Source organism: Pongo abelii, chromosome 5 (assembly GCF_028885655.2).
Source record: "Pongo abelii isolate AG06213 chromosome 5, NHGRI_mPonAbe1-v2.0_pri, whole genome shotgun sequence".
Classification (NCBI taxonomy): Eukaryota; Metazoa; Chordata; class Mammalia; order Primates; family Hominidae; genus Pongo; species Pongo abelii.
In genome coordinates this window covers 93,015,857-93,032,447 of record NC_071990.2, presented here as the reverse complement: position 1 = coordinate 93,032,447, position 16,591 = coordinate 93,015,857, and the positions used below count along the sequence as shown (strand labels likewise).

At 36.3% G+C, this 16,591-nt stretch overlaps 1 protein-coding gene across 1 annotated transcript in view; it reads left to right on the top strand.

Annotated features, from left to right (window-relative positions):
* LOC129059822 (T-box transcription factor TBX1-like) overlaps nucleotides 1-1,727 on the top strand; it is a 470,801-nt gene extending 469,074 nt beyond the window's left edge. Inside the window, exon 4 of the mRNA XM_054557101.2 lies at nucleotides 1,071-1,727. The gene's annotated coding sequence lies outside the window, so the exon portion shown is untranslated. The remainder of the gene's footprint in view (nucleotides 1-1,070) is intronic.
* The last annotated feature ends 14,864 nt before the right edge of the window (nucleotides 1,728-16,591 follow it).

The window sequence follows — 16,591 nt, the reverse complement described above, 5'->3', positions numbered from 1 at the left end:
TAGAAATTGAAGTAATACCAAGAAAGATAGATATTCACATAGTATTAATATGTGTTGATAGTTTCAACAATGGGACTGGATGAAACTGGCCAGTGAGAGAGAACAAAGGAGGAAAATGGACAGAAAGACAGAACACTGGGGAACAATTAAAATAAAAGAGTAGGAAGAGAAACAGGAGGCCTTGGAAGGTCCTGCTATAGGGCATTCAGGAACATCAATAAATGTTTCCAGAGGAATGGAGTATTATTAACAACTTATGACAAAACAGTTCAACATATCTGGGGATGACTGATGACCTTTACAGAATCTGACTCAGTAAAATAATAGCAGCAGCATTACTACAGAAGAATAAAAACTGAATGGGAGATAATGAAGTGGAAGCAGCAAGTGAAACACTAAAAGCAAGCATTTTTAGAGTGTTGACAGTATATCAGGCCCTGTTGTAAACACTTTACATACAGTTTCACATTTAATCCACAATAATAACCATACGAGGCAGGTATGATTATTAGTTCCACTTTAGAGATGATAAAGCTAAGCCAGAAAGAAACTAAGTAGTTAATCCAAGAATACAGTACCATGATTAATGGAGCCAGAATTTGAACTTGGGCAGTTACCTCCAAATGTTTCCTCTGAACAAGCACAAATTATTTTTCAGTTTGTATATTCTTTCGCATTGGCTGTGCCTCTTATCTAGGGGTAGAGTCTATTTTTCCATTATCTTTGTTTTTGAGACAGAGTTTCGCTCTTGTTGTCCAAGCTGGAATGCAATGGCATGATCTCAGCTCACTGCAACCTCTGCCTACTGGGTTCAAGTGATTCTCATGCCTGTGCCTCCCGAGTAGCTGGGATTACAGGTGCGCGCCACCATGCCCAGCTAATTTTTTGTATTTTTAGTAGAAACATGGTTTTACTGTGTTAGCCAGGCTGGTCTCGAACTCCTGACTTCAGGCAATGTGCCCGCCTTGGCCTCCCAAAGTGCTGGGATTACAGGTGTGAGCCACTGTGCCCGGCCTATTTTTCCATTATCTTAAATTTATGCTGACCTTGTGATTTACTTTAACCAACAGAATATGCTTGAAATCTGGAGCCTAGGCCTCAAGAGACCTTGCAACTTCCACCTTTACCCTGTTAAAAATACTATCCTGAAATAGCAGGTAAGCATCTAGTCCAGCCTGTTAAAGAATGAGAGGCCACTGAGAAGAGAATTAAAATGTCCCAGCTAAGAACCAGCACTAATTCTCAAAGATGTGATGAAGCTACAATATACCTTCCCACCAAGTCAAAAGTGCAGAGGACACACCAAGACAATGCATAGGACCCTGAGAATTAATATGTAATTGTAGTTTTAAACCACTTAGTTTTGAGGTAGTTTGTTGTGCAACAATAAGTAATTGATATAGAAGTTGGTCCCTAAAACTGCGTTGCTGTGATTACAAAATCTAAAACATATGGCCTTGGTTTTGGGAGTAGGTGGTAAAAAGAGACTACAAAAGTATCAAGGAGAGAGTAAGTGGATTCTGAGTGTCCATTGCTATTGAAGGCTTGAGAAAAGGTGATCTACAGTGTGTAATAGAAGAACAATTTACAACAATGCCACCTGAAACACTTGCAAGATGAGAAATGTACCTAGTAAATTTGTGAATCTGGTCAAGGGATTTTGCACATAAGATGTCAAAACTGTAAACTGGCATCTGATAACTTTATATGATAAGGTATGAGAATGCAGAGATAAACTAAAATTCAAGGAGCAAGGAAAATTTTTAGGAGACTCAGTACATATTTTGTGTTGGAAAATAAACCTGTTTCTCGTCTCCATTTTTCTTTATAAAAGAAATATTTCAAAATATTTCTTTATAAAAGAAATATTTCAAAATATTTCTTTATAAAAGAAATATTTCAAAATAAATTTTATGGTGTTAAGATTGATTCAAAAAATTAAGATTGCTACTTAGTAGACCCTCTCAACTGAAAAAAACAGTTATTATGAGAATCATAAGGGTGTGTCTTAGCTTTTGTTCGTCTATTTTTTGTTTTTGGTACTGCTATACTAGGATATCTGAGATCGATTAATTTGTAAAGAACAGAAATTTATTTCTCATGGTACTGGAAAATGGGAAGTCCAAAATCAAGACCCTAGCATCCAGTGAGGGCCTTCTTGCTACATCCTTACATAGCAGAAGAGCAGAAGAGCAAACAAAGCAAATGCTGAGTGAAGCCTCTTTTATAAGGGCCTAAATCTCATTAACAAGAGAGAAGCCCTCAGGCCTAATCACTTCTTTTAGACTTCACATATTAATACTATTGTATTGGCAACACCTGAATTTTGGACAGGCACATTCAAACCGTAGCAAGACATTATACCTTACAACTTTCACACACTGCTCAAGTAGAAAAAGGTCTGCCTCAAAATAGATTATGGATGTAATTTTTGGATGATGGGGGAAATGTCATTGTAAACTAGAAGATTTTCAGATAAAGATACAACAAAAACATTATCCACTTGAGATAAAAGGAACAGTGACAGATCAAAATGAACATAGGCCTCTGGAAAAACTACTCAACTGCAAACATGGACCATTTCTTATTTTTTAAAAAAGGAAGAATGTCTCTAGAGGACTGAACCATGAGCCGTAGGTCATGAGCCCAAAGCCTAGAGGGCAGAGTCAAGAACTGAGGAGAAAATGAATCATCCTCAAGTATTGTTTCCTGTTCTAAGAGTAAGGAGAGCTGATGGCACATACCCCAGCTAAATTTCAGAAGAGCTGGAATGCCGTAGACCACTGACTGCTATGATTCTCCATTTTCACCCCACATTTTTTAAACATGGAAATGTCTACTGTAATCATTGTTCTGTTCCTGTTTCCTCATTATATGTTAGGGGATGGGAAGTAGATATCTTGTCTTTTTATTTCACAGATCTCTCAAGAGAAATAACGTCAGAGAACTCACATCTGAGAAGCCTCACCCAGACCTAATGCAGGTTATGAGATTAAAATCCTCGAGTGTGATGCCATGATTTTCTGAGATGTTTGGGATATTTGGAAGGGTGAACACATTTTCCGTATAGGGAGTATATAAATAATTGTGATAAGAAGGTAGACTATAGTAGATTAAATAATGCCATAGTTTTTGTTTTGTTTTGTTTTTTGTTTTTTGTTTTTCTGAGTTTCTCCCATCAATAGATGGGGACTGTTTCCCTTCTCCTTGAATCTAGGGTATTTTTTTGAGTTGTTCTGATCCACACAATGTAGTAGAAATGACAAGTTCTGGAGTCTAGGCCACAGAGGTCTTTCAAATTACACCTTTGCTCCTTGGAATACTACAATTAGACTCCAGTATAGGAAGCCAGTTTAGCCCAGCATAGAAGAGAGGCCGTGTGGAGTAGAACCAAGATGTCCCAACCAACTGCCAGGCATGTGAGTGAAAAACATCTTGGGCCACTCGGCCTATCCAACTCTCTTGTTAAATGCAGACACATGGGTAGGCTAGGAGTAAGCAACAATAGGGATCTTCTAGCCTACCTACAGAATCCTGAGAAGCAGATCAACAGATCATCGTTATCCCACTACGTGATTTTTAATGTACCATTATGTGACCAAACATATAATATATTTTTGCTTACTACTGTACCCTAGCATTTAAAATTTTTGTTGAAGTGTAACTGATACACACAAATTGCATATATTTAATATGCACATTTTGATGAGTTTGGACATATGCATATGCACACGATATTGTCATTACAATCAAGGAATTAAACATATTAATCATCTTAAAATTTTTCCCCATATTCTTGTGTGTGAGTGTGTGGTGGTGGTAAGAACGCAACATGAGATCTATCCTTTTAACAAAGAGGATAGGTGACAGAGTTGAAGTTATTGTAGAGAATAGTTTCTTCAACAAATGGTGTGGGGAAAATTGGATATCCACCTCCAAAAGAACGAAATTGGACCCCTATCTTACCCACATGCACACACAAAAAAATGAAGTGCACAATATTTTATTAACTATAGATACTGTGTTATATAGAAGATCCCTAGAATTAACCCATCCTGTAAAACTGAAACTTTGTACCCATTAAGCAATAATTTCACACTTTCTTTTTCCCCAAACACCTGGCAACCACCACTCTATTCTCTGCTTCTGTGAGTTTGACTATTTTAGATACCTCATATAAGTGTAGTCATGCAGTATTTATCCTTCTGTGACTGGGTTATTTCACTTAGCATAATGCCCTCTAGGTTCATTCACATTTTCACAAGATGTAGAATTTCCTCCATTTTCAAATTGCTAAATAGTATTTCACTGAATGTATATACCGCTTTTTAAAAATCTGTTTATCTGTCAATAGATGTTTGGATGGTTTCCATATTCAGAAGTAAAATCTTCTTTTTTTGCAGAAGACATGATCTTATATAGAAAACCCTAAAGACATCACACCCAAAAAACCCCTCAAAACTATTAGAACTAATATACAAATTCAGCAAAGTCACAAGATAAAAAATCAACATTCAAAAATTACCTGTATTTCTATATACTAACAACGAACTATCGAAAAAGTAGATTAATAAAATAATACAATTTATAATAGCATAAAAATGTAAAATATTTAGACAGAAACTTAACCAAGGAAATAAGAGACTTCCATACTAAAAACTATAAAACACTAAAATGAAAGCAGATACAAACAAACGAAAAGATATCTCATGTTTCCAGATTGGAAGACTTAATATTGCTTAAATGTTTACCCAAAGTGATGTACAGATTCAATGCAATTCCTACCAAAATTCAAAAGCCATATTTTACAGAAACAGAAAAAAACAATCTAAAATTAATGTGAAACAAAAAAGATCCCAAATAGACAAAGTGAGAAAGAGGAACAATGCTGAAGACATCTCCCTTCTTGATTTCAAAGCTAGAGTAATCAAAACAGAGTGATACTGGCATAAAGCCAGACACATAGACCAATGCAACAGAATAAAGTACCCAGAAATAAGCATGGGCATATATGGTCCTCCACAAGTGTGTCCAGAATACACAGTGAGAAAAGGATAGTCACTTCAAAAAACAATGCTGGAAAAACGAGATGTCTACATGCAAAAGAATACAATGGGATCCCCATTTTATATTATACACAAAAATCTACTCAAAATGGTTTGACAACTTAAACATAAGTTCTGACACTGTAAAACTTCTTGAAGAAAACACGGAAAGAAAAACTTCTTAACACTGGTCTTGGCAATGATTTTTTTAAATTTTTTTGACACCACAAGCACAGGACTTTGTTTTTTTGTTAATCCAAACATAGACTAGTTTACTACACCAGACTAAAAATTTTATGCACAGCAAAGAATATAGTCAACAAAGTGAAATTGCAACCTATAAATGGAAGAAAATACTTGCAAACCAATCTATTTAATAAGATATTAATATCTAAACCATATAAGAATCTCCTACAACTCAATAGAAAAAACAAACAAAGAACCCTCAAATAATCTGTTTAAAAAAACAGGAAAGGAGTTGAATAGGCATAAGGTGTTATACACATTGTCACCAGGGATTTGAAAAAATGCTTAACATTACAAATCATCAGGAAAATGCAGACCAAAATCACAAGGAGATACTACTTCACACTTATAGAATGATTATTTTCAAAAAGCAAAATATAAGTGTTGGTAAGGATGTAGAGAAACTGCAATTCCTACACATTATTGAACAGAATACAGAATTGTGCAGCCACCATGAAAAGCATGGTGGTTCCTCTAAAAAGAGAGCTACCGCAGGATCCAACAACGTTCCCTACCTTGTAAAGGTGTTTGTGAAAGGTGAGAAGTAGGTTTTGGTTTGAGGGATAGATTGTATAAATGGTTGTGTGTTTGTGTATGTAAACATTTTAGAATGTGAAAGTCTGGGACACATTTGGCATATGGAACAAAATATGAGCAGGACATGAGTAAACGGAGGACATACAAATCTATGAACCTGACATAAAAAATAAGAAATTATGACAAGCAGTTATATGCCAATAAATTTGGGAAATTTTAACATAGATCAACAGATTTCTTGACTGAAGTAGAAGTGGTAGAAAACTTGAATAATATAATTATTAATCATATTAAGTAATTTAAAAATATCTCCTCAAAATAAATAAATAAAATAAGCTCATATGGTTTGATAGGACATTTTGCATTTAAAAAGTGGTAATTTCAACTTTAACCTCATTCTTTCAAAGAAGGGAAAATGAAGGAACACGCCTTAATTAATTTTATAAGTTAAGTGTTGCCTAAATAATAATGAGAAAAATTTTAACAAGGGAGGCACATAAAGAAAAAAATGGCCAATAATACATTTAGATGGTAAATTCCTAGAAATTAGATTACCAAAATGGTGATATTCAGGTTTATCATAGAAATAAATGCTTGGTTTTTCCTTAAAAATATATAGCATTTAAATACTACATCTTATCAGTTTAAAGGAAAAGAGTAAATATTTTCTCAATAGGTATAAAAAAGCAGAGCACATCCTGCATAAATTTATTATCAGCATTTGTGGGTCATTAGGTGAAAGGGTCAAATGTACCATTCCCCAATTGGCTTTTTGGTACCTAGATCCATTTATTTTGGCTAAGGAAGAAAAAACATCACATAGTGGAGGCTGCATCCTTTTGTGTATTAGCCCAACCTCACAAAGTATTGTCTCCCAGCTAGAGCCGTCATAACTGAGTCTTTAATATTTTATTTCACTCTTCTTCTTGGTTAGTTGCTTCTGGGTGATGGAGTATATAATAGGGAAAAATCATTGAATATTATGGCATCAGCCTTCTGCCTTTCTTCTCTCTAAATATACTGAGCTCCTTAGTCAAAAGAAATACTGTGTAGAATGTTGCAATAATAAATAAAGTTCCTAACTACTAAGGAGTTGTGTATGGCAGAAGTAGGCAGAAAACCCAAATCAGTATCTGCTATACGATACTCACTGAGGAAAAATTCTGTCTAATGTGTTCTCCATGGTAAAAGAGATCCAATGTAACTGGCTTATCACCAGGTGACTGAATATTGTTCTTTGCTCTTAGTAGATGAGGTATTCGGCAGTGCCTGCAGTCAGATTAAATAGAGAGGTCGGGGAGAAGCCAGAGAGGGTGGAGGGTGGATTTTGGAAAATTTTTGGAAAATTCATGCAAAATATGTTTTTTTAATCTCTTACTTAACAAGTTCAATGAGCAAACACTGAGGTTAATATAGTAAAAAACAATGGCTGACACAGATAGAATAGGACTTTTTAAAAATAACTGATCATTGAGTGTTTCCTCTTTCACACTGAGTTTTCATATCAGAATCAGAAACTTTTACTTTCTAGGCCTCTTCTGTAATGATTCTTCCACACAATCCTGCACATGCCCAACATTATGGCTTCGTGAATGAGATGACACTGGGTTCAGTATGAGAAGTTCAGGTTCTTAACTCGGAGAGCATGAGTTTTCCTCCCAAACACCATTGGTTCACAGTGCAATTCTCCATCAGTGTTTGACATAGTGTCCACAGAGTACTGCAATCTGACGAGAGGCACATTACACACTCTCGAATTCGATGAATCATAAGCACAAGCGGCAACACTCCTTGCACTACAGCCTGGACCAGCTGGAAGACCTACGTTTTTCTGAATCACGCCCAAAGCTCTCAGTCTTGTGGGTTACTAAGTAAATTGGTAGTAGCAGCAGCATTTCCAGATATACATATATATATATATATACACACACATATATATATATATATAATCCAAATTTGTCCAGCATGTATTGTTTCTTTTTCCCAGAGTTTAGGAGATCTGAATTGGTCCAGCATGCATTGTTCCTTTTTCTTAGAGTTAAGGAGTCAAAGATGCACTTTGGAGAAAGCATTACAACATTCTCAAGACAACTGAACAGTCAGAAAATGTATTTCAGTGGCAAAAACCTAAAAGTCCTCCAGTTTATTTTCCACTGTCTACCATGCCTGTATCTTTCAAGGTATCTAGTATATCTAGTACTTACCAATCAATAGACTTTATCAGCATAGACAATCAATGGATGGACCAGCATGATTTCCTATAGGAAGCAAGATAATTAAGGTCACACTGAGCTAAATTATGGAGTCAAGCCCAGGAATTGATGAAGCCTTGTGGCAAAACAGTGCTGTTATATGCTGCTAGCTGAAAGTAAGTGACTTCTGATGCTCTTTGTTTATTGGTATTGAGAAAAAAAGTGCATTAATCAGCTTGATAGCTAATTTTCCAGGTGTCAAGAACTATATTTCCCATCTCCATTAAGGAGCAAATGCAATTGGAGACACTTCTTGATTGAGCTCATGATAGGCCACTATCATTCTCTATGATCTATCAGCTTTCTACACAGGCCAGTGTTAAATGGAACTGTGATAGGTATAACTGCCTCGGTGGGTGAAAATTGCATCCTTCAGTTAATCTGGGCAAAAGCTTTGGAACCATTCTTGATTTCTCTCTTTCTCTCACACACATATCCAATTTGCCAAGAAATTCTCTCAGGCTCATAGCCTCCAAACTGCTTTCATACTTTCCTTTATCTTTGTCCCTTAACCATTGATTTTCATTGTAGCAACAGTGAAATTCTTTTAAAATGAAAGGCAGGCCATGTCACTTGTCCACTAAAAATGCTGCAGTGATTTTCCATTTCACTCAGAGAAAAAGCTGAAGTCCTTACCATAGCTCACAAAGCTCTGTGGGTTCTGGGCCACATTTAGTCTCTGACTTCATCTCTTGATCTTTCTCGGTACCCACTCCAGCCATACCAGCCTCCTTGCTATTCCTCAAATAGTCCAGTCACTCTCCTGCAGAAAGTTCTTTATTCTAGTTGTTTCTGCTGCTTGGTATGCTTTTTCCCTGTAAATCCATAAGCCTATTGACTTTTTTCAAATCTTCGCTAAAAATTTCCGGGCTACTCTATTTAATATAGCCAACTCCCATCCTCCCTGTGTGAATCCATCATTCCTGCTGATTGCCTATACTCTGCTCTACATATTTTTACAATTTTCACCTGAGATATACTACATATTTATCTTACTTCTTTTGCTTACCATGTTTATTACTTACTATTTGTCTTCCTCTGCTAGAATGAGATGCCTATGATTTTAGAATCTTTCTTTGTTTTTTGTTCATTGATATATCTAAAAGTGAAGAATGGTTTGTGAAAAAGAAGAAGAGAAATATTTGAACACATGAACAGTGTGTCAGTCCATTTTGTGTTGCAAAAGATGTTTATTTGGCTTGTGGTTCTGCAGGCTGTACAAGCATGGCACCCACATCTGCTCAGCTTCTGGTGAGGTCTTAGGAAGTTTTTAATTACAGTGGAAAGCAAAGGGGGAGCAGGCATGGCACATGGTGAGAGAGGGAGCAAGGGAGAAAGGGGGAGGGGGAAGTCCCAGACTATTTTTGACATTCAGATCTCACCATCTCATATTAACTCATTACCATGGGGAGAACACCAAGCCATTCGTAATGGATCCACCCCCATGACCCAAATGCCTCCCGCTAGACCAACCTACAACATGGGAGGTTATATTTCAGCATAGGATTTGGAGGAGACACACATCCAAACCATAACAAATCTTTAAAACTTGTTAAGTGAAATAAGGCAAATTGCAAAAATGCATATTATGAAATTTAATTTACATAAGTAGACAAAATGAAAACTCTAATATTTTGTTTAGGAGCTCATCCATATATATTAAATATGGGGAAAAAACAAGAAATGACAATCTCATAAGTTAGAATAGTAGTTATTTTTAAGCTTAAGGAGGGAAATTTAATTTAGAAAAGGACCACAAATTACTTTAAAAATAAAGATGATGTCTGATACTTCTCTGACTACAAGTCAAACTAGTATTTGATTATTCTTTATGTTTTTTCTTTTGTATGCATTAAGCATTTAATAAAATAATATTTTAGTTTTTAATTTTAAAAAGTTGTTAGTATAAAACAAAAAAGAAGAGATAAAGAGGGCATTTTCACCCTTGTGCTGAGTAGATATTCATTCATTGATGCGTGCATTCATTCGTGCATTGAATACACACTCGTATAGAATGCATTATTTATTAGGCACTGTCCTTGGTCCTAGGAATACCAGTGAAAACAATAAGGGGAGACCAACAAAAACATTTTGTCCTCCCAGACTTTAATGTTGATGTGAGAGTCAAGAAAGAAATAAATATATGAATACGCAGGCCATTAGATGTTTGTAAATATAACGAATGTGGTATTTTACAAATAATAAAAAGAAAAGGCCTCTCCGAGCTGAAACCTAAGAACTAGGGGATCGAGGCCATGTAAATATCTTGGAAAAAATATTTTGGGTAGATGGAAAATCTGGTGTGTAATTCCTGACTTTGGAGCATTTGGGAAATAGTAATGTGTCCTACGCAACTCAAAAGCCAAGCAGTCAAAGGGCAAAGTTGTAGAATATGAGGCCAAACTGTATTATACGGGCTTTATATTGTACCCTGCATCAGAAAGAAAGACCTGTGAGGCTTGATCAAAGAAACAGTATAACTGGAACATTTAAAACAGGAGGTGAATTCGTCCATTGTTACATTGCTATAAAGAACTACCTGAGACTGGGCAATTTATAAAGAAAAGAGGCTTAACTGGCTCACAGTTCCACAGGCTGTGTGGCTGGGGGGGGAGGCCTCAGGACATTTACAATCACAGCAGATGGTGAAGAGGAAGGAGGCACGTCTTACATGACTAGAGAAGGAGGAAAAGAGAGAAGGGGAAAGTGTTACACACTTTTATAAACAACCAGATCTTGTGGGAACTCTCTCACTGTGGTGAGAACAGCTAAGGTAAAATCTGTCCGCATGATCCAATGACCTCCCACCAGGCCCCAGTTCCAACACCGGGGATTATAATTTGACATGAGGCTTGGATAGGGACACAGACCCAAACCATATTAGGAGCTATTCTGGTTGTAGAAAGATGAAGGCAGAAGTAGGGAGACTTGTTACGAGACGCGCTATAGTTCAGGCAGGAGACAATAGGAACATGGGCCACAGTATCACACAGTAGGTGGTGAGAAGTGATCCTGGGTATATTTTGAAGGTTTGCCTGATGGGTCGGATATGGGTTTTAAGAGAAAGAGAGGGGTAAAATATAGCATTAGGGTCCGTAACCTGAGCAATTGAAAGATGGAGCTATTTACTAAGATAGGAAAGACTGTGGACAGAGCAGGATTCAAGTTCAGATTTAAAGATACTAAATTTGAGACATAAAGCAGATTAAGCGATTGGTCACAGAAACCTAGAGTTCAGGAAAGCAGTCTAGAGATATATATTTTGTGAATGATCAGAACACAGATGATTTTTAATGGCATATGACTGAATGGAATAACCTTAGACTTGTGTGTAAATAGAATATTTCCAAGGACTAAGCCTTGATATTCTCCAATATTTGAAGCCAAAGAGTTGAGAAGCCAGCAAAGGAGTCTGAGGATGACTGGCCTGTGAGAATAAACAAGAGAGGCTGATGAATATTCCTGCAGCCGTGCTAAGGAAGTGTTTCATGAAAAAATGAGTGATAGATTGTGGCAAATATGGCCATTATATTAAAAAAAAAATTGTTGCAGGGCACAGTGGCTCAACGCCTGTTATCCTAACACTTTGGAAGGCCAAGGAGGGTGGATCATTTGAGGTCTGGAGTGTGCAGCCAGCCTGGCCAACATGGTGAAACCCCCTCTCTAGTAAAAATGCAAAAATTAGCCAGGCATGTTGGAGGGTGCCTGCAATCCCAGCTACTTGGGAGGCTGAGGGAGAAGAATCACTAGAACCTGGGAGGCAAAGTTTGCAGTTAACCAAGGCTGCACCTTGCACTCCAGCCTGTGTGACAATAGTGAAACCGTCTAAAACAAAAAATTGTCTACCAGAGTAACGTGGGGTAAACCTGAAGGAGAGCTGCTTTTGTAAAACATTGAGAGCAAAATAAATATGAGTAGAAGCATTGGAAATCTTGAGAATAGACACCAGAAAGCTAAACAATTTTCATTTTTATTAAAAGGAAAGACAGTTTCATTTCTCTTGAAGTTAGATGAAAGGTTTATTTTTAATATTTTTGATAGTACTTTTAGGAAAGTTCGTATCTTTACCCGATTTCTGCCTTATTGGGTGGTTCAGATCAACAGTTCATATGAGAATTTGAGTCATTCGACTTTGTTCACTATGAGTAGGATATTTTACAATTCATTTTTCACTCTTTTCCCTCTGTAGAATCAAAATGTTCTTGGCATCCATGAGTCCTGGGAATCCACCAGGGCATCAGGCACCAGTTTTCTTATGGGAAACTTTAGCAATCAGCAGCTACAATCAGCTGCCAGCCATAACAAGAACAATGTTTCAGCTGCAGATCTGAAGCCAGTTGGAGAGAGATCTTGAGCTCATTATTCTTTTATGGATGTTGATGGTGGTGAACCAGACATTGCACTGATAGTCTTTCTTCCAACATTTACAGTTATCATAACTAAACCATTTTAATATCATATAATTGTATTCAATTGTCTTTTTAAAAAGATTAGGCACGCTGCACAAAAAATATCCCACAGTATTTTTAAGACTTCCACATGTGTGAACATAGTAAATGTGGAAGCTGAATTTTTTCCTTGCTTTTATACAGCACTATCAACTTTATCTGTCACTAACTTTCAACTTACATTTCTTAAAAACCCCACTGATTCTTTCCCTGATTGTTTGCTTCTTTTATTGATCTCTCTTTTCCAAAGGCATAGGCAGTACCAAGCACAACAAACAACTTAAGGTCTTTATTTGTCTCTTGAGTCAAACAATTTAAAATCCATCTGATGATATTATCTCTTCAGCTCATAAACTTCATAGTGGGCCTCAAAACACAAGTTTATGTTCTCCAAGTATAATTTTATTCTAATTTCTTTTTCTCTGTTGCTAAACAAGACCATTCTTAGTTGCCCACTATGTTTGTTCTATCAATTTTCGATTAGCCAAAGAGTGGCAGATAAACATTCATTAAATTTAATTACCCATGTCATACATTCCTATAAAATTTTCATAAATATGCATTAAATATAATCTTAGCTTCCTTTTATGTTGTGTGTCACTGTAAAGGTTGTCTGAGGTATTGTTTATTCACATTTAGTTATATCCTCAGGGTTATCATTTGTTATCCTGCAGAGTTTAGTAATGTTCTAATTCTCTGGCTGTTTTCTAACCACATGAAGACTTTATGGTTCTCATTCTGTTTGTGACCCAAAAATACAATATTTTCTCTAAAAATGAAGCTAACACTTTGTCAAATATCCTATTTTATTTCTCTCTTCGCACAAGCTCTGCTGAAGTTTGTTACAAAAAGTTTTTTTTCAGATCTCATGCTCGACTTTAATGGGTATTACGTTTATTTTCATTACTCATGACATAAAGGATTTTCAAAATTTTTGTGAACAAGGCTAGGTAACTTCTTAGACTTGATTCTCCTTTGTACCCCAGTCTGTAGGTCATATATTATATGAGGGATTGGTGATAAAGTGCTGAACAAGATAGACACAGATCCTGCCCTCCTAGACCATTAACCAGAGATAATAACCAATAGAACAGGTAGAGTGAATAACAGCAAAAGGAGAGGGGCCCATCCAATCCTTAGGCTTGAATGTTTCTTCACCCTTTATTCAGGTACCCCTCAGGATTCCATGGTAGAATGCTATTCAACTGGGATTCCTATTCTCCGCAGTTGAGAGCCTTATATTAAAGAAAAAAGACATAGACGAGGTACTTTGTGAGCAGCATGTATCTTGAGAACTGAGAGCTTGTGAAACAGCAGTAGAAGCAAGCCAAACATAAATTTGCCAACTTTAGGATTTTTCTCAGTGTTAACATCATTGGGATTAAATTGTTGAAATGCAAGAAGGTTACTTCTAATATAATTTTCTTTGCCATACGGTCTCTGTCTTACACCTGTCATCCTAAGATTACTTCAGGTCTTTAGATCAACTTTTGGCTCTGAAATAGGAGCCTGCATTAAAAGGAGCTTAGTCAGAAAGTTGTCTAGTAAAGTCTACTTCTTTTAATTATTATTATTATTTTTTGAAACGGAGTCTTGGTCTTGTCGCCCAGGCTGGAGTGAAGTGGCACGACCTCAGCTCATTGCACCCTCTGCCTCCCAGGTTCAAGTGATTCTCCTGCCTCAGCCTCCTGAGTAGCTGGGATTATAGGCACCTGCCACCAAGCTCGGCTATTTTTTGTATTTTTAGTAGAGACCAGGCTGGTCTCAAACTCCTAACCTCATGATCCGCCCACCTTGGCCTCCCAAAGTGCTGGGATTACAGGCCTGAGACACCGCTCCCAGCCCTTTTAATCTTCTGTGAAGAGCATATGTGAATCTAACCCAACCACTATCCTGAATACCACATTTGTTTGTAGAATTTGTGGAAGGAAATGGATAAAGAAAAATGTGATGTAGTACTACTAATTCGTGATTATGCTAGACCAAGAACAAAATGGTATGTAAAGGCCTGCAGAAGCTGAGAAAGGATGCTTCAATAATGAATAATATAAAAAGTACAATTAGATAAGCAATATAAACAGAAAGTGTCTTCAAAAATATTCACAGAAAGCATTCAGTGCACAGCTTCCAGGATTTTCAGAAAAGAAAATGCAAAAATGGGGGCTGGTTTTCAGAGGCAGGATACTTTTCCTAGTACAAAAATAGTGGCTAGGCCTTAGAGGACATGGCTGGGATCCACTCACTAAAATAAGAATTTGGCCAAAGAAAAAGGCAGGCAATAAATGATCTACAAGTTACCAGCAATGAAACTAAACTGATGGTAGACCAACGAGCTAAAGCCCTGGAATGTGTTTAGTATTCCTACCTTATTCACAGTTTAGATTTCCATGATTGGTTATATGGGGCAGACCACAGTCTGAAAATATTAGATGAAAAATTCCAGAAATAAACTATATATTTTAAATTACACACAGTTTTGAGGAGTATGATGACATTTTGTGCTGTCCTGCTGTGTTGTAGGACATGGATCCTCCTTTTCCAGTGTATCCATGCCCTAGATACTCACTGCTCACTAGTCACTTAATATTAATAGTTGTCGAGGTTATAAGATGGACTATCACTATATCACAGTGCTTGTGTTCAAGTAACCCTTATTTTATCTAATAATGGCTCCATAGTGCAAGAATAGGAATGCTGTCATATTGTTATCATTGTTATATTTTAATGAGTTATTGTTGTTAATCTCTTATGTGCCTAATTTATAAATGAAAGTTTATCATAGGTATGTATATATAAGGAAAAAAGCATAGTATACATAGGGTTTGGTACTATCCATGGTTTCAGTCATCCACTGGGGATATTGGAATGTACCTCCTGTGGATAAGGGGCAGCTACTGTATTTTATTTTCCTGTGACATAATGGAATCTATAATAGGGAGATGCTGACGTAATCTTAATTTACAAATTAGGGAATTGGAGAAGATTCAGTCGAGGTAAATAAAACTCAGAGACGACCTTGAGTTTATGCCAGTGAATAATCTTTATAAGAGGCAACACCGTGAGCATTTTGTGTTGTTGTTACAGGGCTGCCAAAGTGACTGTCTTCCAGTAACTGACAAGAACTTTTTTCCCAATTGTGAGTGACCAGAGATTTGTCACAGCACCAGTAGCTTCAATGATTTGAAAAAAGACTTGATTGGAAACACATCCTCAAGTTCAGTTTCAAAACCTTAGAAATTTATATATGCTTTAGTGAATATTAATCTGATTCAAGCAGTCCATTTTCCCATGAATTATAAAGGGCTTGCATAACCCAACACTTATCTGAAATATTTTCTTTTTTCTCTAGTCATATCCCTGATGAGCAGTTTTTTTCTTAGTCCCTCCTGACTTGACATTCTCATTATTCATCTTTGGACACTTGTTTATCCATATTTCCCCAAATCATTTCCTGTTTATAGATTGCACCAAGGTTTAGTCTAGAGTGCCTTGAATATAATGACTGATTATGCTTCCGTTCCTGGAAACAATACTGAGTATACCAGTCACGGTTCTGTAAACTTGTTTACCCTTTAGGGAGGAATATTTGATCTTATCATTTCCTGAAATTTACCTCTTTTTAATTTACAAATGATTACACATAGCTGAGCCTCTACTTCAGGGATTTGATAATGTCTCTACTTAGGAGTAGAGACCTACTCTTTGATTCTGTATCTGTCTTCACATCAATGGAATATTCTATTCTTACTAAAGTAAATCTGACATATTAACAGAAGATTGATATAATGCATTTGGTGAATTCAGTAAAACTGCAACTTGCCTTTTACTGTTAATAATTTCCTTCCATGTTTTAAAAATCTCTTTCCTAAAAAGTAGCTGAACATTTGTCCCATTGTTTATAATTTTTTATATCTTTGAGTACCAAACTCATCATTATGTTAATTGTTAACTTTATGTGCTCATTAAAATGATCTTAAATTGTGTATATTTTATACTTGTTTTTAGCCTCAGTTTTTCTGTTTTCTTATGTTATGACACTATTGTGATTTTTAAAATAATAATC